This window comes from Vombatus ursinus, unplaced genomic scaffold (genome assembly GCF_900497805.2).
Source record: "Vombatus ursinus unplaced genomic scaffold, bare-nosed wombat genome assembly UNPS02000577.1, whole genome shotgun sequence".
NCBI lineage: Eukaryota > Metazoa > Chordata > Mammalia > Diprotodontia > Vombatidae > Vombatus > Vombatus ursinus.
In genome coordinates this window covers 24,239,066-24,266,521 of record NW_020940355.1, presented here as the reverse complement: position 1 = coordinate 24,266,521, position 27,456 = coordinate 24,239,066, and the positions used below count along the sequence as shown (strand labels likewise).

The 27,456-nt window shown below is 38.4% G+C and overlaps 1 protein-coding gene across 1 annotated transcript in view; it reads right to left on the bottom strand.

Moving 5' to 3' along the window:
- The window catches only part of SLC22A23 (solute carrier family 22 member 23), a 269,943-nt gene that overhangs the window by 223,153 nt on the left and 19,334 nt on the right, over nt 1-27,456 (bottom strand). The gene's annotated exons all lie outside the window — the stretch shown is intronic.

Below are 27,456 nucleotides of genomic sequence, written 5' to 3'. Positions count from 1 at the left end.
TCAGCAATCACGTCTCCCAGTTCTTACCTGAAAATATAGTTCACCCCAGCAAGTGACTTAAATTCATTAAGCACAGCTATGAGTATTTTTTTAATCCTTAAGTAATTTTTGTTTCATCATTTCTAGTATAGAAGTCTGCCTTTCTTGTCAAAGAAAACTAAAAGAAAAGAAAAAAGAAAAAATGAATGCCTTCTCTCTGTCAGTTAATGTTACCTTATCTACCCCAGCAGAAGATTCTATCCTTTCTTTGATCTTCCTTTTCCTCTTAGTATAGCTACCTCCCTTGGTTTTCCTCAGCCCCCCTATTTTCCTTAGTTACCCTCACAAGCCTCCGTTCATTTTCAACTTTAGCATTTTTTGACACTATTTTTATGGGATTATGCCATGCCATGCTTATACTTTTCCTCTTTCAATTTGCCCTGCATGAGTCATGTATGTATGTATATGTATACATATGTATATGTATATATAATATGTATATATACACATGTATATGTATGTGTGTGTATATTAGGAAATTTGACCTGCTTGAATTGTTTCCTTGTGTTTACATGTCCTATTCAGAAAAATCCCATTTTTCCTTCTCATAAAAATCTCCTTATTTCTTCAGAATTTTCTTGAACATCTTCCATTGCTCCTGTGCTACCTTTCCTTATCAAATCCTATCCATGGGACCCTACCTGACCTTCCTCTGATCCCTTTGAAATCTATTACCCCCAAAATCTAAGGTGCTTGTTAGACTGTACCTACCCATGGCAACTATTTCCTCTCTGTCAGGAAGAATCAAATCAAGAATAAAATTTCTCCTTGATTCCTTACTTTTTCTCTGGATGAAATCATTATAAACATAAGAAATTATTAGCTGATCAGCCTTTGAAAGAGAGAAAGCCGTAGTCTGGGTAATTGAATATGCTCATCACTTCTATACAATGTTTCTGTGCCAGGCTTGTGAGCACGTTTTCCAAAGCCAACTTCTTTTTCTTCTTTCTGTCAAGGTGATTTGAAGTATATTCCTACAGTAATGACGTGTGTTTCTCACTCCCTTGACCTTTGCCTAAATCCTCACTACCATGTTTCTTCCTTGCTGTACTTGTTTCTGGATTTCCTCATATGAATACATTTTCTTTTAAGTACAGTGCTAACCATGATGCTCCCACCAACCCCTTTTATTTATGTTGTTTCTTTTGACTATGATAGGAACATTCATACATGTATTTCAGCACTCAGTTTAATCCTGCCAGGTCTAAGTGAGAGCTACGATTTGCCTCCTTTTAATCAGACCTAGTTCCTCTCATTTGTTTCCTAAACTTCAGGCTTTTGTGAGGGTGATGTTTCCTAATGTCCCCTTTCCAACATTTTTTACCAAATAATGAATTCTTTTGTCAAATGTCAGTTGTCAAATACAAGGTTCCTATATTTATTTGCTGCTGTAAATTGTATGTCTACTCTGTTCCATTGATCTACTTTTCTATTTCTTAGCCAGTACCAGATAATTTTGATAATTAAACATAGTTTAAGATCTGGTACGGCTAAACCTCCTTCCTTTACTTTTTTCTTTTATTAGTTCCCTGGATATTTTTGACTTTCTGTTCTTTGAAAAAGCCCACAGTGATTCAAATGGAGCTACTAGACTACGCCCTTAAATCCAAATGACTCTGGCTTTCACTGATTAGCCAATAATAGGTCCCAGCCCAAGCCTCACTTGCTCTTTGTTTGGGTTTTGATGGCTCAGGGTGAATGTAAGTAGCAACTATTTGTGTTCTGGCCAAAAACTCTGAGGGTCTTCTCTTCCCAGACTGATTCTTTTGTGTAGGCAAAACTAGGCCATCTTTTGCCTCAATTCCAACCTAGCCTTTAATTACTGAATGGGCATTGCCTCAGACAAACTAAGACCTGGAAAGACCTCAGCTTAAAAAGGCCATGGTCTCCCACTGCATCAGGGGCCATCACTAGCTGTCTTGACCTATGTCTTGCCACTGGACTCAAAACTCTGGATGAGAGAGTACAGCTGATGACTTTGCACAGCTCTGCCTCACTTATGCCCAATTCACTGGCAAATCAAGACATCAGCCTACTGATGTCATTGGTCCTCTTTGAGAACAAAGGAGGAACGACAATAACTCTTCAACTAAAAACTGGAATAATTATGCTTGCGCTACTTATCTCACAAGATTGTTCTAAGGGAAGTGCTTTATAATTGTGAAATGCTATGTAAACACAAGCTGTTATCATTAACAACGGGGTAACTCTACTTCAGCTTCAGAAAAGTTACTGACCCTTGATGTAGGCCATCCAAAAATGAACCTTGAGGGAATGAAATTATTGATTCCCGTTGGCAAAGAAATAATCACAAAGGTTCCCAAATGTCTGCATATTCTTTTTAATTTCCTGGAGTTATTACCCTAGAACAGAGGTGTCAAAATCAAAGAGAAAGGGGATCCTGATGGGCTGCATACTGATGGAGAACACCACAAATTAACATTATCTCTGTTGTATTTGTTGTATTTTTATTTATTTTGTTCAACATTTCCTAATTACATTTTAATCTGATGCTGGAGGGCAGCAGATTTGACACCTCTGCCTTAGAATCTATCATAGCCCACCAGGTTATTAGGCAGCTGGTAAATCCTTAAACAAAAAGGAATGTAGGAAAGGAGATGTATTAAGGTGGCAGAAGCATAATAGTGGGACAACTAAAGTCTCATTCTTATGTCTTACTGTAGTGACTAATAGAGGTAATCAGGAGACCACCTCAATCAGTTGCCCTAAAGCTTGAATATCCCATGCTGAATATATGTGGATAGGACTGTTCCTGGACCTGTTCCAGTGGTCTAGATATGCTGTAGCTCATCATTGACTGACTTGTGCTTTGGGATAACAAAGAATCCCTTATTGGTCCCTGTAGCTTTGTGCTTTGGGACTGAGGGCAAGGGAGGTCCCATTCCAGGGAGCATAAACAGAGTTAGACCCATGTTGTGGCCCCTTGCTTGTGGTGGGTCCTCATAGTTCATGTCACTGGGAGTATGTCACAGGTTGAGCAGAAAAAAAGCTGCCCATTCTGTGGACTTTAAAAGGGAAAAAAAAGCGGCTCTCTTTCTCTCTCTCTCTCTCTCTCCCCCTCCACTCTCCCCACTCTCTTTCCCTCCCTTCTTCTCTACCTCCCTCCCCCACTCTCTCTATCGCTTTCCCTTTCTCTCCCTCTCTCTCTCTCTTTCTCATTTCTTTTTCTGAACCTCTCTTCCTCTTCCTCCCCTCTTTAAAATGTGTGGCTTGGTGGGGCAGCTAGGTGAGGCAGTGGATAGAGCACTGGCCTTGGAGTCAGGAGTGAAACCATTGAAAAGTTTTGAGTAGGGGAGTGACACAGGAAGACATGCTTTAGGCAGATTATTTTGGTGGCAGTATGGAGAATGGAACAGAGAAGGGAGAGCCTAGAGGCAATGCTGTGAGTGTAGTAATAGTTTCCTAATTGGTCTTCCTGCTTCAGAGTATGGTTCCAGTCACACCTCTTTACCCTTAAAATGCCCTGTGACCTGGTCTGGAAATCAAATTTGACCCAAATTTTGGTCAGTCCAGCTCTGAAAAGCCTAGTCTCCTCCACCTGACCTATTTCTGTTGTACTTTGTAATTCTAGCCCACCAAAATGAAAGTGGTGGAACTACAGAAATTTGAGAAAGATGGCACATGTCAAAGCAAAGATTCTGTTTTATTTGAAGAGGTATAATGGAATACCAGGGAAACTTATTTACTTAAGGAGAGGCAGCATGGAATTGAGGAAAGAGAGATAGGCCTTGAAGCCAGGAAGACCAGGATTCATTCAAGTCTTGCCTCTGACCTATACTGGCTGTGGGAACCTGGCCAAATCACTTAACCTCAGTACCCTGGTCAATTCTCTAAGACTATGATTGTTGGAGTATGTGCCAACCTTCATTGGTAGAGGATGTTTTCTCACCTAGGAGTTCCCTATATCAAAGTAATCACAGATAGAGTTTCTATCCCACCATCTATCTACCTCCTCCTCCTCACCTTCCTTTGCAAGTGACCAATGCTTTCGCCTACCTCCTCTCATCAAACCTAAGATTCAATGGCTATTAGTCATTAATAATTTAGTGTGAATCAGTTTCAATAATTAAGCCTGGGTCTACTAGAGATCTAATTCTCAATCATTCAATAACCATGAATAGTAGAGATTGAATTGGCCTATAGGGGTTATCCAAAGAAGTCTGAGCCTGGGAGCTTGCCTAGGAATTTCTGGGAGCTCTGAGGACATGATGATTCAGTGTTTAAACTTTTTGGGGGTGATGAATTTCCTGACTGTTTCCACCCACCGGTGAAAGGACTTATTGCTTTGGTATTAAGAAGAAGACCCTGAGTACCATTTTGGTCCTCCTCCTTCTCTGTAAAAGGGCCGAGGTGGGTAAGGTGCTGCACTTCTTAACAGGAGAGGGAGTTTCTTGCTGGCTTTCCCTTCCTTCGCCGCTACAGATGGAATCTAGTAAATTCTGAGACTTTCAAAGAAGTCAGCTTGCCCCAGTATCCTGACAACCAGGGAGTTTGCTCCTTAACCCCTGCTTCCGTTTTCTTCTTTGTGTTTACTTTCCCAAGTAAGTGGCTGAGCATCGTCAAGTTTGAGGTATCTACACTTGAAGGCACCCTTATACATCTGAGAAGTCCAGAAGTCCTAGATCCCTTGGGTGAAGCTGACTGAAGGAGATGTTCCTCATCAAAGAAGATAACCACTACTATGGCCTGCCAGAAGACAGAGACATTGCAGAGCCAAGGTGAAATGTAAAATGCCTAATCAGCAGTTCTTCATATTCCTTTATGTCTTGGGGAGGTTTAGGTATCAGCCTCCTAATAAATTGTAACCATCTTTATAAGTTGCTGAATCCTCATTTTAAGCTGTTAAATCGATGTGTACTGTGAGTCTTTTATGGTTGGCATTTCTTTCAGATGCAGAAATAAATACCCGTCCCATACCTGATTCATAATGTATATTGAGTACTTGTCTGGATACAGAGCCCTAGTCCCTTGTGTACAAGAGTGGTTTCTTATTGTTAGGTAGGCACTGTACAGTCATTTTTTAAATGCCTAATATGGCCAAAAGTACTGTGCCAAGCAATGGGGGAGATTCAAAGATGATTAAGTCCCTTTATATGGTTTTTTATACTTGTTTATGGGCTCCTGTGAGTCCTTTACATTTCATGCATTTTCTGTGAGGTGCTTGTTGAACTGAACTGGATTGAAGATTATGTCTCCAGCCTTTATAGAGCTTCTATCATGCAATTCAGCAGCTAAAGTAGCCTATACATTAACCAACTGTGTTGTTTTCCACTGAAAATATACTGTATCAGCTGTCTGATGTATATTAAGTAGTTTACTGCAGTGCTAGTGTAGTAACCTAAAGACCATTTATTCCACTGCGTCCATCTATGGGAAAATGTTCTGGAGTGTTAAAACAACAGACTTTTGGGATACCGTGCTGGTGTATAAATCATAGATCACCCACGCTGCTTTGTAATCTAATGTGTTTACGTCTCATCTCCTCGGTGGCTAGTTTGTAAGCATCTCGAGTTTAGAGACCTCACAGTATACATCTTTGTACCTCCCACAGAACCAGCTGTAGCATCTTGCACAAAATATGTGTTTACTGCTTGACTATCAGCGCCAAGTGCAACACACACTAAGTTAACCTAGGAAAGGTAAAACTTAAAAAGAAAACTGTAATAATTAATATCATAATCCCATTGCACCTGTGCCTCAAACTGACACGTTTTTGACTCCAGAAGTCTACACCCCCTAACTCTGGGCTGCTGCAGGGTAAAAGGATACCAGGCGCTTGCTACCTCCATGGCTATGAATCATCCTCTCTGCTTTTAACACTTGCATACCTTCATCTGGATTCCTCATTGTTGAGTTTGTCTGAGGTTAAGTGATGCATAAGGAGCGTATTATGCTTACATTAGATGGCCTGGGAGCAAAACTGATTTTAAGCATTCAGAGGAATGGATGCCTCAGGGAATTACCTACATACAGCTCAAGCCACCTGAACAAGACATCTGGCCTAGGACAATACTGTCCCGGTTTATAGGCTATATAGCATCATGCTCTATGGTCACCTGCATGAAGCTACACCAGTTATTTACATCAGATGCCAACACAGAAAATTGAAACAGCTGGAGAAACTGAACAACTCTCTAGGATACTGGAAGGAGATGAGAAGCCTCAGCTTGTATTCACCTTACATATGAAGCAACTAACCTAGGGAACACAGGCCATGAATACCCTGGACCTATAGACTGATTCAAGTCCCAGTTACCCAAATAGCTATGATGGCTAGATACCTTAGTCAATAAGCAAACAAAATGAGGAGAGTTGTGTGTGTGTTTTACCAGGTTCACCAAGACATGGTTACTCATTCAAAAACAAATCTTGGTATCTCTGAATCTGTCCTTGAAATCTATCAAGTGGGCTGGGCATTATTTCTTTTTTAACTGCTACTTCTTATACTGATGGAATTTTATCAGAGAAAGTTAAAAAAACATTTCTCTTGGGTGCTCTGTTGACTAAGAAATCTTGAAATTACTGCAAAACTTGGAGATAAGATACCTCAACACTTTTAAGTATAAAACACATTCTTGAATTACATTCTTGAACATTTTCAGCATTCCTAGAGATGATACTAAATTAGATCATCTCATTGTGCACTTGAGAGGATTTTTTTTTGTTTGATCTTAACCCAGAAAAAAATATAATGTTCAATAAAGTGCAGACCCTTGAACTTGGGATATAAATTGTCACGATGGGTCCGTCCAGGCCGGGTAGCCTGAGGTCATGGCCAGAGTACTATGTTCAGTTGTGGGTGCCACATTTTTTTTGAAGGACCTTAATAAACTTGAGCACATCCAGTGGAGAACCTCAAGATCTTGCCATATATAGGAAGAAAGCTCATGACCAAACAAGGGAAAGAGATGGTTACAGAAGATAGACAATTTGAATTGCAAAAAAAAAAATTTTTTTTAAACAAAATCAAAGCAGCAAAAATTAGAAGGAAAAGTCAGCTGGGCAAAAAAAAAAAATCTTAGAGGCAAGTTCCTCTGATAAAGGTCTCATGTCCAAGATATATAAGAAAGCAATTCAAATCTGTAACAAGAGCCATGCCCTAAAAGATAAGTGACCAAAGGATATAAGCAGGCAGGTCTCAAAGGAAGAAATCCAAGATATCAAGAGCCATATAAAGTCACTAAATAATTACAAATCGTTAACAGAGAAATGCAAATGAAAACATTTTGGTTCCACCTCATACTTATCAAATTGGCAGAAATGACAAAAAAAAGCATAATGACAAATTTTGGAAGGGCTGTAGTAAAACAAGCACATTAACATACTTTTGGTGGAGCTATGAATTGGTCTAACTATTCTGGAATACAATTTGGAAATATACCCAAAAAGCCATTAAACTGCATATACCCTTTGACATAGCAATCCCACTTCTAGATCAAAGAAACAGGGAAAAGGTCCACATGCATAAAAACATTTATAAGTAGCTCTTTATGTAGTGGCAAAGAGCTAGAAACTAGAAGGGTGCTCATGCTTTGGGGAATGGCTGATGAATGCAATGGAATATTTTTGCATAGCAAGAAATGATGAATGACGAATTCAAAGAAACTTGGGGAAACTTGTACAAACTGAGCAAAATCAGCAGAACATTTGATATGACAACAATACAAAGGAAAAACAAATTTGAAAGACTTTAAGAAGTCTGATCAATGTAATGACAACCACAATTCCAGAGTATTGATAATGAAGCATGCCATGCACCTCCTGAGAGTGGGAATGCACTGAAGAAGGGGTATGAGACATACATTTTAGATATGGCCAATGAGTAAATTTGTTTTGCTTGATTATGCATATTTGTGATAAGGGTTTAGTTTTTCTTTTTTTTCCAGTGGGGGTGGGATGTAGTAATAAGGTCCACTCCCCAGATGAGAAGGAAACAGAGAAAGCCAGAAGGACTCACAGGCAAACTTTTGAAAGTTAAATGTTGAACTTCAAGCCTTAATAGCTTGAAGCTTTTCACAAAGACTTTGGAGACTCTCTTATGGATCTATCTTCCATGAATATCTTTTGAAAGGAAACCTATTTACAAGTGGCTCACAGAATCATACAGGTCCATGCACAGAATGTGAAATCAAGAAGGTGGCTAAGAAATTATGTAATCTATTTTACAGATGGTCATGGCTTCCTCTAAGGGAGTGCTTCTTAAACTAAAAGGTTTCTGAATGTGCAATGACCAAAAATTAATTCATAATCAAACATTTAATGAATATGAGGTGTTTCTGGCAGGGCTTGCCCAGGACGAATCATGCAATTTCACTGCAACCTTGGATAGAAACAGAAAGCATGGACACTTTGCCCTGAGCATGCACTCAGGCCAGGCAACACCAAAGCTTCTGAAAAGCAAAGAGGGTTCAGAAGTAGAAAAAGTTTAAGAAGCCCTTCTCTAAAGCAAAACTATTAAGACCAATAATCTGTCAAGATTCTTTGAGGTTCTTTTTGGTTCATAGTTGAAAGTAGAATTCACCCTTTAAAGAACAATGACAACAAAAGAATGAAACTGAAGACTGGGTATTTTTAATGACCAAGTTTGAGCTAACGAAAGAGTTGACAAAATTCACCTCCCTTTTCCAAGGTGATAGACTATAGGTGTGGAATATGGCAGATACTCTCAGACAAAGCTTATGATGTCGATTGATTTCATTGCTTTGTTTCTTTTTAAATCTGTTATATGGTATGGCTTGCTGGAGTAGAAATACATTTGGAAAGGAAAGTGATATAAAAAAATTTTCAATAAAAATTTTAGAAATTAAAAAAAAAAAGAACTTTGCTATTGACCTTAAGGCAAAGGTTGATCCTCTGTTTTGGCTTACCAAGAAGAGTAAGTTATCATTTTTATTTTGGTCTCTAAAAAGTGACTAATTACATTCCCTCCAGGAAGTGTCACATGGGAGTAGGAGAAAGAACACTGAAGAAGAAATACAAACACCTGAGTTCTACTCCCCACCTCTGCCACTGACCAGCTGAGCAAATCACTGAATCTCCTTGCAGTTTTTCAACTGTAAAATGAAAAAATTGGCTGTCTTTCTATTTAAATTCTAGGATTCTATTTTGTACCCCAGGCATAAGCTTGGTCTACAGAATTAGAAAAAATTTCCTTAGGTGTGTTATAAAAGCATCACAGGGGCAGGGGAGGGACTTGCTACATTTCACTATAGGCTTCATTCTTTTTCAATTCTCTTTCATCCTCAACTGAATCCAGAAAAGATTCCAGTTCAGATCCCTTGGACCCTTTCAACAAAATATCTTTTAACTTGCTCCTATTTATTTTGCTAAAAAAAAAAAATCAAACCTATACCTCCAAAACTGCAGATTTCTGGATCTCCAGCCACTGTATCAGTCTACAACTTCAAAGGCCACCATAGAGCTATTTTCTTTACTCATCGTTCCCTAGTATTTCACCATAATAAAGACCACAGGTGTTAGGGAACAGTGCTAGACGAAAAGCAAGTAATTATGTACAAGATATTCATGAGAAAAGAAAGCTTCTCTTTGATATTATTAATTATTTAAATCAAAGTTAAAAGACCTCTCACAGTTCCTACCAATTCCACTGAAGAACCTTAAGTGAATTTAATTTGAACCTAACCATTAATTAATACATATGCTCTCAAAGAAAAAGCTGACTTTTTAAAAATCATGTGTCAAACGACTACTCTGCTTTTATTTCCTTCCTTAGAAATAGGAACTTCAGGTTTCTCTAAAAATGCAGTGCATCAAGAAAGGCTAAGTGAAAAATGCACCCCAGGTTGTACTTAGAAAAACCCAGAAGCTCAGGATTGGGAAGATAGCAGACTGGACTGAGGGAGGTAATTCTTAATTTCCTACTGAGAACTACTTCTATTTTTAGCAGGGAGAAATGGGGAAAAGAGTAATGCTTCTTAGAGTTTTTTTCCCCTAGCTGGTCCCCTCTCTTTCCCCCTGCAACCACTCCCTAGCACCTCTACCCAAGGCCACCTGCATCCCTTTAGTTTATGCAAGTAGAAGTTGGTAAACTACTGAGATGGCTGGCTCACTTCATTTCCGCCTTCCAGTTTTCCTGGCTTCCTTCAAGTCCCAGCTAAAATCTCACCTTCTACAGGAAGCCTTTCCCAAACCCTCTTAATTGTAATGCCTTCCGTCTCTTGATTATTTCCTATTTATCCTTCACATAGCTTGTTTATACATAATCATTTGAACATTGTCTCCTTCATTAGACTGAGAACTCCTTTCTTTGTACCCCAGTTCTTAGTACAGGGCCTGGCACAAAGTAGGTATTTAATGTTTACTGACTGATTAACCAACATTATCTTCCATTCTCCAGACACTGTAGGCTAAAGCCTCCACCGAGAAAAACACTCTGAATACTCTGTACAGTGGTTTGAGGATGCATCAAAAACACACCTTATAAAATATTCTCCAAGGGTTCATCCTCACTGGATCACAGAGCTTCCAGCGAGACACTCTGATGAATGTTTTCCACCTCCAAAAGCCAACAACACTTGGATACTCATACCTTGTTAGGCTCTCTTTCTGATTAAGAACGTACAATTCTGTGTATGTGTGAATGTTGTGCAGGTACATTAATATTTTTGTATGTTAATTTGATGTTAAATACAAAGCATACTTGAAATGTCCATATATTTTAAGAATATGTGGGTAGGGACTGGACTTGTGATTTCATCCATCTAGGGAAGGAACTTCCAGTTAAGAAAACTTCCTTTTCCCATTGCAGGTTAGCACTCTTTCTAACTTACAGTCAGAATTGCCCAGTGCACTAAGTCAAGTGACTTGACTAGGGTCTCTCTCTCTCTCTCTCTCTCTCTCTCTCTCTCTCTCTCTCTCTCCCTCCACATTTTTCTCCTTTCTAAAGAGCTCCTGCTTACACAAACACTTGAATTCCTCTGTCAACAAATCTTGGAAAGGTAATCTGGCTCCTTTCATTGCCTCTGACTCTATCCTTCATCGTAAACCCCCATTTCTTTAGCCACTATTCCTAAATTCACTTCTCAAATATTCATTGATTGCCTATGATATGAATGGAACTGTTCTAGGATCCAAAAAAAAAGTCAGGTACTGTCCTCATGTAGGTTACTGTCTAGTTGGGAAGATAAGATGCACAATAGCTAGAATATAAGGTACAATCAGAAAGTGCATTAGAGATTCCAAGTATCACATTAGGGAGGAAAGAACAAGACTATTCTCCAATATCCAAAAAGTTTTAAATTAAACTCTTCCCAACTCTTAACCCTCAGTTACCAAACCATAAACCCTACTCCCTGGTCATTCTGTTTTAACTGCCCTCAAAATAAACATTATTGTCCTTTCATTCCTACAATCTGGAATAGAATCTTACATGAATTAATTTGCTCTAGCAAAGGTTAGTTCAAGTAGAACCTGTACATGGCCCTCCCTGTACCATATACAGGAATTTAGTAATTTTGAGCAAAAACTGCCTCACCTACCATGCAGCAATCTTACTGACTATTATTCAATGATAACCACAGTGGAGGATTGGGCAAACCAACTAACACTTTTAATACTTCGTGGGAAAGTTTCAGGTTTAACAGCACTGTGAAAAGTTTGAAAGTATAGATTGTCCCCATTCCTTAGGATTAGCTTTACTTCTATGCGGACAAACATTTCTATGGTTTTATGTCTAATGGTCAAAGTGAGTGTCCAAGATTAATAGACTTAAGTCAATAAACCTGAAAACTGTTGAACTTTCTGAATTTTTAACCACAGAATTTTGCAGTTAAATTTCAGAAGGTCAGGAAAGTATTTTCTTCCTACCTCTTTGATAGAAGTAAAAACTATCCCATGAAGGAAAAACTAATTTTTTTTCAAATTTCAAGTAATATAAGCTAAAAATGTATAACACAACTGTAGAATTAGCCAAAATGACAAAAATACATATTTAGTAAACTAATGCAAATGCCAAAGAAGTTTATGAAATAAGTAAGGTATAAGGTAAAATTTCCCAAGTGCATACACAAAGCCATCCTTTCCAACAAAACTTTTTTGCTGCATTTTCCTACATCTCTTGGGGCTGGAGAGAGGAGGACAAAATTCTGAGAAAACCTTTAAAACTCTGTTAGAAATCTGTACTTTAACCTGGGTGAGTGGGGTTGTTATGGAAGAACCTTTAAACCAACCAATTAATAGCAGAAACTAAAGCTAACCCAATGTAATGCTTGCTGACTAAAGCAAAAAGAGGAAGAAACAGCTCATCAAGTAATTATAAGGGAAACATTTATTCCAAGGTCACATTTTTCCCTGCACACTGGACTCCCCAGGCCTGAGGAGCAAAGACCAGAGGCAGATGTCCACAGGAAATGGCTTAAAGGAGGCTTGCTTCATGTAACACAAAGTCTCTGAACATTAGTTCTAAGTTTTCTGTTGAAAATGGCAAAAACAAGGTCATTTAAGGTCACACTTTTTAAAGTTTCAAATACATTTTAAAACAAAGGAAAATTCCATGGGAGTCAGAAGGATTTAGAAGAAGGTAATCATCAACATTCTTTTTGTTCATGTTTTTATTTAAATATATACATTTATCTATTTGAATTTCCACTAGCTGTCATGAACCACTGCCTCATATACCATGTAGTCACTATGCCCTGTATTTCCTAGGTAAAAATTCAGAGAAATATCAAGAAAAGAAAACTAGGTGAAGGCTAACTGAAGTGTTGTCACCAGGAATATACAAAGGAGACCTCAAGAATAAGGAGAAATAATCTAAGAGGAGAGTGGCTGCTCATCAGTCTTCTGTTGCTAGATAGGTAATTCTCAAACTCTAAGTACAGAGAAAGGAAAAAGAAAGAGTTCCATTTCAAAGTGAAAGGCCACAGCTGACAAGGCAATGATAGAATTTAGTTTTAAAAGTCCATTTTCTTTTAAACATACATGGTTAAGCTTGCTTTGTTGCATTTCCTTTACCATAAGAGAGTACCAATCATAACTACCAAGGTAGGATAAGATTAGGGGCAGTTGGGTGGAGCAGTCGATAGACCCAGAGTTAGGAAGATGAGTTCACATCTGGCCTCAGACACTTGCTAGCTGTGTGACCCTGGGCAAGTCACTTAACCTTTCTTCCTCAGTTTCCTCATCTGTAAAATAAGCTGGAGAAGGAAATGGCAAACCATTCATCTTTGCCAAGAAAACCCAAATGGGGTCACAAAGAATCGGACGCAACTGAAAAGACTGAACAACAGGATAAGATTAAGTAGGATTTTTTATTCTCCAATACTGTCTAACTAAACTGTTAGGCATGAGCTTGTGTTCCAAAGGACAGACATCTCATAATAACTAATGACACTATCTCATATAGGTATTACAAGTTAGATTAAGTCAAAAGCCATTTATTTGTTAATACTTTCTTATGTGCCAAGCACTGTCCTGAATGCTAAGGATAAAAAAAAAGTGAAAATCCCTCCTCTCACAGCCTAAAGTAGACAACTTTGAACAAAGAATATGTACAGGTTAAATTGGAGATAATCTCAGAAGGAAGACACTAGGTTTAAAATGGTCAAGGAATTTTTTTTTGTTTTGTTTTGTTTTGTTTTTGCAGAAGGTGGGAGCTTAGATGAGACTGGAAGGACGGCTGGAGGCAGAGATGAGGAAGGGGAGAGAGTTCCAGACATGAGGGACAGCCAGTGAAAAACGGCCATACTCAGGAGATAGAATGCTTTGTTCAAGGAACATCAAGGAGGCCAAAGTAACTGGATTGTAGGATAACTGGAGGGGGGCAAGATACAAAAAGATTGGAAAAGTAGGAAGGGGACAGGTTATGAGTGGGTTTAAAAGCCAAATAGAGGATTTTATATTTAATCTTGAAAGTACTAAGGAAGGATTGGAGTTTATTGAATGGGGGTTGGGTGAGGTAGTGACATGATCAGATCTGTGCTTTAGGAAGATCAATATGACAGCTAAGTGGAGAGTGGACTGGAGTGGTGAGAGCCTTGAGCAGGGGGTCAACCAGAAGGCTATTGCAACAGTACAAATGTGAAGTGACGAGGACGCATGCCAGAGTGGTTGCAGTATCAGAGGAGAGAAGGAGGTGTAAATGAGAGATGTTACAAAAGTAGAAAATATAAGACTTGACAACTTACTGGACCTAGGGGTGGGAGATGAGAGACAGTTAGGGGTTGAGGCTGTCACAAAGGTTGTGAGTCTTGGTGAATGGGAGGAAGATTGATGCCTCTGACAGTAACATAGGGAAGTGAGAAAGAGAGGAAAGGTTAGGAGAAAGAAAATGAGCTCAGTTCTGGATATGCTGAATTCATGATTTCTATGAGATATCCAGTTCAAGATATCTGCTAGGCAGCTGGTAGTCAGGAGACTGGAGCTCAGGAGAGAGGTTAGGGCTGGACAAATAGATCTGAGAATCATATGCATAAAGATGATAATTGAAACTATGGGAGTTATTGAAATCGCCAACCAAAATAATATGGTGGGAAAAGAGAGGAGGGCCCAGGACAAAGCCTTGAGAGATACTATAGCACTTCATACTTTTGAAAATGACTTCACGCATCATCTCATGTGATGTTTGTAAAGCTAAGTCAGGACAGGTATCACTGTTCCCATTTCATATATGAGGAAACTGAGGCAGAGTTTCTTAAAGTCATATATAAATGATATGTAACTTGTCATTTATAACTTGTCAGAGACTACAAAGCAAGTACATTTTAGCATTAAGACTGGAACCAATCCCACTCTCTCTTTCTGGCTTTCCCCACTGTACCATGATATCTTTATTATGCTTTTTAGAATATTAGGCATATGCTGCCAATTTCAGGGGCATTTTCAATATATTGCTTATAGAAGTAATGTTTATTTAGTCTTTCTACAAATATATTCAACAAAGTGGAAAATTAAGACCACGCATCTAGAAATAACATTTTTATCAATTATCTGGTTATTTTAGGAGAAAGTAAGACTTTGGCCTAAATTATTTTAAGATATGTGTAAATTCTCCATTTCCCTTACAATGCATGGACACACAAGGTTAATAATGGTGTGCCAAATGAATGAAAAATAGTCTAAATGCGTCTGGGTGTGTGTAGCTTAACCTAAATCTTTTCATTTATTCTCAATGTTTTTGCAATGTGGCTGGTTCCCAGAACTGCTTCAACAAGGCATAAAAGTCGGGTGAATTCAAACAGCATGCTCTTCAGGGATTCCCAGCTTCCCACCAAGAATGTCATGAATTCCTCAAAAACTGCCCAGGGTCAAAATTCACTTAAATTTACAGTATATTTTCCTTTGGTAGAGATGGGCAATAGGAACCAAATAAGCAAAAGTAACATGTTACCGCTGGGAATTCTCTATGGGATAAGTCAGTACATTTGAAGTCTAAGAAGATCAGGTTTCTGTCAGCTTTCTCCAATGCCATGAATAAAAATGCAGCCATATCAACTGGTATTGTTTCTTATAGTCAGTCTTTCCCAATGGTCTTTCCAATCATAGAGAACAAACAAGGGAAAGGGGAATGCAGAAAAGGTAATATTTCTATCAAACAGGGAATTGATTACTCAATAAGAAAACAAATTCTACATGTGTGTTGGGGGAAGGGAAAGAAGAAGGAAAGAAGAATGTAAGCCTCTTGTGGACAGGGTTGTTTTTTTTAAAAAAAAACTTTGAATACATTAACAACAAGCATAGTTACTTGAATGTAGTAACTGCTTTAACAAATGCTAGTTAAACCAAAGGCAGAGAAAAGAGGGACAAGGGAAGTATTGAAGTCTGGTCCCATGTCTTTGGATCAGGGTATACACTTTGGCCATTATCAACATAAATGATGCTTGTATGGTAAACAAATAACACCTGCATTAGGAGCTTCCTTCCCCTCTCACTTTCTTCCCAATGGAGTTGGTTAATGAGAGTTAGTCTTTCAATGCTTGGTCACCCTATCCTGTCCTGTGCCTTCCAATAATTTTAATCTCACCATGTGGTACACTAAAACAACTACAACCTCTGACAAAATGGAGAAAGACTATCCTCTGAAAACCTCAAACTCCTCCCCTTTTCTGCTTCCAAACCTGTGTTCCATTTTTAGAAGCAGCACTGCCAAGGGGAGTCATCACAGCTGGCAGTGAGGCTTGGCATTCTCACAAGCTTCCTTAAACAAGGTACATTTCTGCCAGATACTTCAAGGTTTAAAAAAAAAAATCGTTGCTCACATGGCTCTTCCAACTTGCACGTTCCAAACTCAGTGCTGAGAGAGCAGCAAGGGTTTGTGGAGGGGCAATGGCTGGACACAGAGGCTATTAAAATCCCATCTAGGCTGTGGCGCTGATTCTAAATCCAGCCAATGAGGTTGTCAGACTCTCCTCACCATCAAACCCCACCTACACCCCTTTTGTACCAGCATTTATCCTACAAAGATTCCTCAGCATTAAACATTTTCTCTTCCTGATTCATTAAATATAACCAGAGCTCAAAGCCATCCCAAAGCAGTTTCTAAGGCTGACACATTGCAATCATTTTGGAGACTTATTTCAACACCTAGTCAATCTATTTTTCTTCCATAAGCTGAAAGGGCTGTTGCATACTTCCTTTGAACCAACCCATTAGCATCCATTTCAATGTATCACCACGGTGGAAGGAACAGAGGCAGGAAACAGTACAATTTTGCCATTTTGGGATTCTGTGGCTTTCCCTTGTTCTCATTAAATTCTGCGGTTTTTCAGTACTGAGTCTATAGAAATTCTTCTTTGAAAGAAAATTTAAAAGGCATATTTGAAATCCAGCAATTAAAGTAGTGCCTTCAACATTTGGTTGAGCAGCATCTTTGGGAGAAAGCAACATTAAATTTTGATATAGTTTTCATTGTTTTCCTTTAAGAAAAGAGAAAGACCAGGAGGGGTCACTTGAAACATTTATTTCTAAATAGAGCATCATAGTATTGATTAGTATCTATCTGGTAGCAGGCTCTTTTTATTTAAGAAAGTATAAATGTATTTTGCCACTTAAAGGAATATAGACATTACATCCAGATGTAATTAGTCTTCTTCCATTGTATAGAATCTACCAATTAAAGCTCATTAATACTTTTGAAGGAAAGAGGTAGACAAAAAAACCCACAAATAAATAACAAGAGAACAGCCCAAACTATTTTAGATTTATATCTTACAGGTTCTTATAAAGGAGAAGGAGGGAGTTAAAGCAATTTAAGAAATAAAAGCAAATAAAATAGGATAATTACAAATGAAACCAAAGCAAAACCCCATAAGAAGAGAAATAGATGTACCAAACACCTGGTGGTAAGTTTGTTATTACTGTGAATTTTGCTCTGAGCTTCCTGGCGGCTAAAGCAAAAAAAGAGAAATATATCAGTTTATGCCATTTTCATTGTTGAACAAAAGGATATAAATTCATAGAGGTAGAAAGGGGTGGAGGGAACTCTTCCTGGTTCTAAATTCAATGAGGAATTTGATCCTGTAAATCTTCATAAGGAGACAGAAGCTTCACAGAGGCTCTAAATATGTGCTTCAGACTCAAACAACTTAGTCCCCTCTTTCCCTTGAACGGATTAATGAGCTTTAATTTGAAGATAATATACAATGGAAGGAAACTATTTACATCTGGATTTGATGTCTTTATTCCTTTCAGTAGCCAAATACATGGAATCCCAGAATGTTGGAACAGGAAGGCACCTTAAAGGCTGATTAATCCAGCCAGTGATTCTATGGTGCATTGGAAAAGAATATCAAACTTACAGACTGAGAACTGGGTTTGAATCCTAATTCTCTTACTTGCTCCCTGTCTGACTTTGGATACCTTTGCAGGACTGAGTTTCCTCATCTGCAAAATAAAGAGGTAGATGACCTTTAAGTTTTCTTCTATCTCTAAATCTCCTCTCTATAACTATGACCTGCCCAAGGACAAACAGTTACTAAGTTACACAACCAGAATTTGAGCCTTGCTATTTAGGCTGCTCTTTGGGTATCTGGGTATCTCTTGTCCCAAGGATAATATATGTTCACTATTGGACTTAGAAAACTGAAAAAAATAGTAGGAACGAATTTGTATTATAGAAAGTATGACACAATAATCATTTCATCTATCCATAGCACTTTACAAAGTTTATAAAGCACTGTCCTTGGAATGACCCTCAGAAGAGAAGAGGGGATGTGGTAGAACGGAAAGAGCCTTGTCTCTGGAGACAAAGGACTTGGATTCAAATGCTGCCTCTGGTTTCTATACTACCTGGGTGAGCTTCAGAAAATTACTTAATGTCCCTGAGTCCCAACAGCTTCTGAGGGCCCTTTGGGTTCTAGATCTAAGATCTTCGGTAGAAATTTGGAAGCTTTTACACACACACACACACACACACACACACACACACACACACTATTCAGTGACACTTATCAATGAATTATGGTATTTTAGCTCAGCTCTATTGAAGGAAGGGGGCCAAGTAACAAGATTGAGAAACTTTCACACATATTTAGCGATATAAAGAAATTGTCCCAACCACAGGGTGTATCAGTATGGCTCCAAAGTAGGAAAAGATCAGAGAAGTATTGCACAGAAAAAATGTACACAGCACCCATAACTCCCAGCAAACAGCCTTCTGATAATATTGTGTCCCAGTGCCTAAACTACCATGGAGTTAGCATCTAAATTCTTTCCTCTCTGAAAATTTCCAATGTAATTAGGGAATTCCTTCTATCCAACTAACCCTCCTTAACCTCCTCCGTACAATATTAGAGCTAGAAGGACTCTTAGAATTCATCTACTTTATTTCTCTCATTTTGCAGATGAGGAAACTGAGGCCCAGAGAGGTAAAGGTCATATAGTCAAGGTCACACACATAATGAGCAACAAAGCCTAGACTACAACCCAACTATCCGATTCCTAGGCCAGTGTTCTAAAGGATATGCAATATGGATCCAATTGCATTATGGAAGTCATTCGAAAATAGGATTCACTTTATAGGAATTCAGTTTATAGTTCATATTGCTAAAACATTTTATGAATAGATATTTGATTTCTTTAAAGAGTTAGGACATCAGAGACAGCTTTAAGTCATGGAAAAATCAGGAATATTCTAGTATTATTATTTTTATATTCTTCTAAATGATAGTACTTATCTTACATGGCATGCAATGTGCTCCATAGACATAATCTTATTTATATTCACATAATCCTAGAGTTTTAGAAATGGAAGAAACCTTAGCAATCATCCTAAATTAATTCTAGATTAATGCAACATCCTAATTGGTCCCTGTTTCACGCGGCACGTTATTCCACCTGTCACACTGTTGCCAAAGTTAATTTTCCTTAAATGCATATCTGACCACGTCATTCTTCTTATTCAATCATCTCTAGTGGCTTCCTATTTTGTTTAGCTTTTGAAGTCTTATACAACCTGGCTCCAACCTATCTTTTTAGCCTTATTTATTTGTCTTTGTATTCCTTGTGCCTAGTACAGTACTTAGCATATAGTAGGCACTTCATAAATACTTGAGGTTTGATTGTTCATTTATCTGTTCCAAAGTCCAGTGTTCTTTCCACTATACCAAGTGGGAAAAGCCCAGCCCAGTCAGTGCTCCTCAGACTTGATGAATTCCTAAGAGTCCAGCTTACATTCCTGACCAGCCAACTAGTCAAAGAGATAAGGGGAGCTGCATTCAGCTGAACCTCGGCTTTATCTTTGATGAAGATCCTCTCCATGATATTGTTAAGTAAACTTTTTGTGAAACATCACGTGTTCTACAAGTATCTTATCATGCTCACACCTGAATCACAGGACCATCCTGAGACAGGCCTGGCATGAAATAATCGGGTCCATTTTGATATGGTGGAAAGAGGGCTAGATATGAGTCAATTTGAATTCAAATGTGAGTTCTATCACTTGCTATGTGTTTGAAAATGAAGGATGAACAACAATAACAGACTATCCTCAGTTTTATTATCTGTAAAATGAAGGGATTGGGGTAGACAACCTCTATGATTCCTTCTGGCTACAGTCCTATGAATAGAAAATAATTACTAACCAAAGCAGAGAAACAAGGCCGATCTCCAAATTCCAAGTTTGATGCCTTTTACACAACCATCCCTTATTATAAAAACCAGTCATCTGAGACACAAATAAAGTAGATGGAAAAAAATGCATTTTAATTGTGACTAACTCTAGAGCCTCCTATTCAGCTCCCACAACTGCAGCACTGTGGTAAGAAAATTAACAGGTTTTTCTTCTGTTTCAACACCAGTCTAACCATAACTAATGGCCATAAGTGTTTTAAATGAAACGCTCTATCTAAACAAAACTGCTCTTTCCCCTCTTGCCTTGGTGGAACCAGAAAGCAGTAAAAGAAATGTAAGATTGAACTATCATCCTTTTCCAAGGTACACGATGTCCCCAAGCTGATAAGGGTCTACAGCACAGCTACCATAGGATGTTTCCCTGCTCACAACGTCTCAAATGGCCCCATGGGGTATTCAGGAAACTGGTTAAATATTAAACTATTTCAGTACTTAAAACAGGGCAAATTTGGAATAATTTAGTTTGGGCCGGACTAGTTTATCTATTACTGTCTAAACAACAACAAAATCCATTGAATTTAATTCAAATAAACATTGGTTAAAGGGTCACTTCAATCAAGGCTGAAGGTAGTAAGGTAGGTATAATGGTACTAAGGCTACAAAGACGAAAACAAAACAAAACGGTCCCTGTTTACATTCTACAATCACTAAGAAAAACAACTTACTAGAGAAACAAATAGCATAAACAAGTTTGTAACTGGGATATATTTCAATCTACTTAGAACAAACTGTTTAGGATGTAAATATTTGTTCTGAAAATGGGTCGTAGTCTGATCATTAAAGCAGGTCCTCTAGGATCCAAAATTGCTAGCCATTAGAAATTGCTGTTCACTGAAGGAATCAGAAAATTATAAAACTTTGATCATATTAAAATATTCTATATTCCAGACTTGTCAATTCAGACTGAACTTCTTTTTCATTAATTAGTTCTGATAAAGGGAGATTTTTGGAACAAGAGGAGAAACCGTACCAAAAGGAGAGATAAGTCCAAGACTGTACATGGGGAGGGGGAGTAAAATATCTTCCCATTTCTGCCTTTAGCCAACAGGGCAAAGTTCATCATCATTCATTTCATGATTGAAATAGCCTTATATAATAAAAAAGGGCACTGAAGTGGGAATCAGGAGAACTATAAGGAGTCATTATTCAGTCACTAATTGGGGAACCGTGAACAAAACATTTCCCTTCTTCAGGCCTTACTTTTGTCATCTATAAAATGAGGAGGTTGGATAAAATGGTTCTATGACCTTTACAATGTAATACATGGTTAACAGAGAAGGAAGCTGGGAACAACTAACACTTCCTTTATCAAAAGTTCTTTGGGATCACTCTTAGATCTTAGATCTGTGACCTCAATGACTTGGCTCTTCCTAACAACATACAGACAGCAACCCATCCATGTCTCTCCATTCTGCGTAAAGTGATTCTTTCTCCCTTGTACTCCCATGAATTCACCACAGGAAGTCTGACCAACCCACTACCTTGTAGGAAGCTTCTTCACTTTCTCTTGACATTATGAGGATACTGAAGCACAATGGCTATATATGAATGACCAAACAAAAAACAAAACAAAACAAAACAAAACAAAGCACCAGAAAGTTGAGCAACATTGACATGACTAGCAAAGTGCTTACCAATATAGTATCTCACCTGAACCTCAAACAACCCTGTGAGATAGGTTTTAGAGTTATTACTGTCATCCCCATTTACAGATGGGTAACACAACTCAGAGAGATTAAACAACTTGATTCTGGTCACACAACTAGTGCATCACTCTTTCTACTATTCTATTCTGTCCTGGTTCTTGTTAAGTACATATGAATCTAGAAACATGGAACTGACCTGTCAGTTTAATAGCAAAATTTAACTTTCTGGTGTATGGCTAACAGGCAATAAACATGAATCAAGCTGACACAGCACTTGGTGTCTTAGAAAGAAAGGTGAAGAGAAACAGGTGAATAGAACCAAAAGACATGGATATGTAAAAGGATGGGTCTTTCGCATTCATCTAGTCTCTCTTATTTTATGAGATAACAGTAGGACTGCCTGGCATTCAGCATGCTGAAGAAAGGCAGACAGACTGCTAAACTAGGAAGGCGAAGAAGCCTAAGAGAGTAGGGGAAAACCATTACACTGACCTCCTCCCCAAACTACACAAAGCCACAAGATTTGTGAAAGGCATTCCAATATGTAACACTCTCCCTCCTCCAGCAAGATTCTCCCAAATAAAAGTCATCTTAAAGCTAAAGCTAGTATCATTTCCCCTGACTCTTGTTCAATGCTGCCAAAACAATTCTCCTGGGGGCAGCTCCCAGAGATAAACTTACTACCTTTGGCTACTTGGCCCTGGTCATTTCACCAATACTGATCAGAGGAGAAAAGAAGTTAAGGAATTAAGAAACAGAGATCAGGCCTCATAATCTTCATACAAGACAGAAATAAGAATAGAAGGAGACCAAAGTCTCTCATGCTGGGGCTGCTGAGTTTCTAAAGCTAAAACACACACACACACACACACACACACACACACACACACACACACACAAACACACACACACAAAATCTATAAGCATTTATTACTTTGGGCTTATTCTGGGCCAAGCATTGGGATACAAAGGAAAACAACAATAACAACAACAGTTCCTGCTCTCACAGGGGAGACAATCTGAAGACAGCTGTGTACAAAATACAGAAAAAAACTGGAGATAATCCTAGAGGGAAGACATTAGCATTAAGAGGGATCAGAAAAAGCTTTTTTGGTAAAAGGTGGGATTTTAGCTAGGACTGTTTTAAAGTAGGCTTGAGATTTGTTTGTTGACATTTTTGAGAGGGTGGCATTATTTAGTATTAGTAACTATAATTCACACTTATATATCATGAGTGCTTCCTCACCCAAACCCAGTGAGATATGGGATACAAGTTATTATCACTATTATCACTTTTATTTTCCAGATGAGCAAACTGAGGCCTAATAGGGTCAAGGGACTTACGAAGATCACATAGTAGTTAAGAAAAAACAAGCCACTCTCCTCACCTCCCAAACCTGTAGCGATTTCAAATAAGCTTCTACATTTTTTAGTCCTTTTGTCCTAGGGTTCTCTGACTATGGTTTAGGGGTTTCATAGGGTTGACAACCCAAGACCCTTATACTCCATTTCTGCACTTATTTCCCTGAATACAGTTACAGCCCGGAAGTAAAACATACAAACTATGTGCGTATATGTATACATACATATATACACATTTTAATTTATTCATTTATTATGCACATATGGTTTAACTCTATGTTGGGAAGTTCACAATGATAGAAAAACAATATTCAGGGTGGCTAGGTTTCTGATATAAGTCCACAAAAAATCCTATATAATTCATAGCATCCCTGAGTATTGTTCTATAATATAATATTATGGAACCTAATTAGCCATCATATATAAAACAATGTTTCTCTGGGGTATGTTCCTGGTATCTCAATTCTAAATATATCTTCCCAGATAAGTGTAAGGGAATTTTTTCTACCCTATCATGGCAATAAGGGGTTAGGGATTCATAGAATCACAGATCAGTTTAGGGTCTTATACACTAGAGATTTCCAAAGACTAAGAGGGAAGTTGGTCATCTCTTCAGAATACTGTATTATATTATTCTTTTCATTCCAAACTTCACAGAACAAATCCCCTTAATAAAAAGATCTGTTCTGTGAAGTTTGCATTCAGTCAGGGCCTCACTTGAGGACCTAGAGCCACCCTACCCCTGGACTAGGTGATCTTCAAGATGTCTTTCAACTCTAAATCTATGACCCTATGACCCTAATAATGCAAGTATGAAAAAAATGCAGTCTTTGTCTCACAGAGTTTACAATCTAGTAAGGGGATTAAGACATGTACACAAGTGACTAATAAATTAGGATATGATGGATGCATAAGATAAACCTAATGGACAATCAACAAGTATTGAGCACCTACTATATTCAGTTACAAAAAGGGAAGCATGAAAGATTGGAACTCAATCTAGCTTGGGAATCCAAAAAAATTAAAAATTCCTGGAGTAGGTGGCTACATTTTGAAGGAAAAGGGGAATTTCACCAGGCAAAACTGTTGGAGGGTATGTGTTTCAGACAAGTGTACTGGTCTGCCAGAGAGAAAAAGGAAAGGCTAAAGCAGGTAATGACTAATAATCCAGCTTGGCTGGAATAAGGGGAGGGCAAAAAGAGATCAGGATAACGTTATCCAGTTTGGTTAGAATGTAGAATTTATGAAGGAGAGATAAATGACACAAGGCTAGTCTTTGAATGCCAGAATAAAGAGATTGTACTTTATCCTGGAGGTGAGGAGGAAATCTTTGGAGGCTATTAAACAGGAGAAAGATCAGATTTGTCTCTCGGGAAGATTACTTTTGCATTGGTATGAAGGATAGCTTAGAGAAGGCAAAGGAGCAGTGGCATGTAGAAGGGCTATTGAACAGAATGTAGTGTCAATTTCTCTTCTGCCTGTGCCTCAAGAAACATAGACTCCCTTTTTTTTTGTTTTGTTTTCTTAGGGTTTTTATGTTGTAACAATGAGAAAGATAAAAATAATAAAAAGAGGAAAAGTTACAAAGTTTCCCAAAATCAAGCAAAAAGAAATTATCCTGGGAATTCTTTCAGGTACCTGGAATTTGGCCCTTATCATCTCAATGCAAAAAACATAATCTCTGTTCTCCATGGCCTCACCCAAACCCTTTATGATAACCTCTTTTTCATATTGAGACCAATAATCCAGGATTTCATCTTGCTTGCTTGTTTTTGTAACCCTACCAATTAGTAAATAGTTGTAGGTGCCTTTGCATTCACTCCTCCTTTCATTGTCTTCCCTACCTTCTATGTTACTACTTCTCATTTTTCCCTTAGATCTTGTGACCCAAAGGGGTTTGTGGACCCAAAGGCCAATCTTCTATTTTACAAAGGTAGTTACTGCTTTTGTCCACTCCTGATACTCTGTTAATATGAGGAACTCCTCCTGTGGAAATACCCACTCCCAATGCAGATCAGTGCTTCTGTCTATAATTGATAGTCAGAAGAGTTAGCTAAGAGTCCTGAAAGTTTAAGTGACTTGTCCCCAGTCACAGAGCAAATGTGTGGTGGCATCTGAATCCTGAACATGTCTTCCTGACTAAAGCTGACCCTCTAACCACTACATGACACTGCCTTTCTGGTTCACAAAGAATGGAATTAAAATTTATATATGTTTTAGGAGAAAACTCGGCCTATAGAGGCTAGCTTTCCATGGCAAGGGTCTGGGGCAGGAGGGTGGGAAGGCAATGATTAGAGCATGTATTCTATGCTTCTCATCCTGCCCACTTCCCTAGCCAGTCCTGCGACTTCAGAGTCCCTCTAGACCAGGTGTCAAACATGTGGCCCTAACTCACAATACCATCCCCAGTATATCCCAAATCAAATTAAAATGAATCTGGGAAACATTTAATAAAATAAATAAAAATATAGATAACATTACATTTTAAAACTAGGTCAATATAAAACCCACAGGGATTGTTATATATGGATTAGTGGCTCTAATTTCTATCTGGGTTTGATACTGCTGCTCTAGATCATTCCAGACCTTAGGGTGAAATGGGAGGGGCAGGGAAGAGAGGAAAGAAGGGAAACCTAAGAGTATCTTGGGGAGGGAAGGAGTCATTTTACCATATGTAATAGATGTTAGACATGGGAGCTGTGTATATACTACCACTGTGCAGATGCTAATACTGATAGACTTGTTTCTATGTTTTAGGATTTTATATACTCTAGGGCCAAGGGCTATGTCTGCTTCTTCTTTTTATAAAAAAAACAAAAACCTCAGAAAAGTGGTCTGTGCATAACAGATGCTCCCAAGTGTTACATACTAATGGAATAATCTAAACCAATTTCAAGAGCTTTATTTATCCATCTTCAAAACACATAAACCCCTTTCAGGGATTAGCAACTTTTCAGAAGAGGGTTACCAAGTCCTTGCCTTCTATCCATAGTGAATGGGGAAAAGAAGAAAGAACCATTGGCTCAAAAATATCTCCCACACATATCCCAGTACTCAAACTCTTTTGTATTAAGTCAGATACTTTCTTAAGAGACAAAAATTTTCCTGAAGTCTTGAGTCTATCAGTCATTAACACTTCAGTATGAATTAATTTAAGCAGCTAAACTCCCAACACTGTAGATGTCAGCTGCCTGGTTTATTCATTCATTTAACAAATACTAACTAAAGCCTACTATGTACAAGGTATTGGGAACTGATTAATAATAGCTTACATTTGAATATAGCACTTCAAGGTTTACAAAATGCTTTGTAGAAAATCTTAGCCCTTACTTTCAAGTAACTTAGATTCATTTTGGGGTAAGAGTAGGGCAGATACCACATATATACAGATAAAAAAGCATATATCCAGGTACTGGGTGAAGGGAAAAAGGTCTCCAGGAAAATCTGAGGAAAGAGAGAACATTTTCAGTTACCAGGATCAATGAAGGCTTCCAAGTATCAAGCAAGAGTAGAAAGAAAAATAAGAAGAGGACCTAGAACAGAATCTCAGAGAAATCCAGTTAGGGGGCTTAAAGAAAGAGAAGGAAGTAGTCCACAAGTCAACCAGCATTTTTAAAGCACCTACTATGTGCCAGGCTACTAGACTAAGGTGTTGGGAAATACAAAGAAAGGCAAAACACAAAGACAGTTCCTGTTTTCAAGGATCTCACTGTCTAATGAGGGAGAAGTGTTTGCAACACATACAAACAAGATCTACACAAAATATAGTGGAATGAAAGAAACTGTGAGATCACCAATCAAGAAAGAGGAAAACCAGGAAAGAGAAGAGTCCAGAAAACCAAAGGAAGGGAAGAGAGTACTGTATCTAGAAGGAGGAGGTGGTCAATAGCACTATATGTTGCAAAGACTCCTGGGACAGAACAGGGGCTAGGGAACAGAGCAAGGAAGAAGAAAGAAGTAAAAGGTACTTTCTCAAGGTCAGACTTAAGTAGACTGCCAAAGTTAGGGGGCAGGGGAGGAGGGATTTGGCCACCCAGAAGGTAGCACAAGAAACTGGGAGAAAGTAGATGGGTGAGGAGGATGGTAAGAGAAATGAAAAGATGCCACATTTCAACGACTGCTGTGCAATTGTTCCTACAGCCTGCTGGCTCATGCCCTAGAAAATCATCTCTAGCCAATGCCTGACCTTGACTGTCTTTTTTCCTTTTCTTCACTTAATGATCTTGAATTCCAGGAACAACAACTCTGAATTATAAAATACATACCAACATCTTGCATCCAATCAGTATCCCTACTAGTGTTA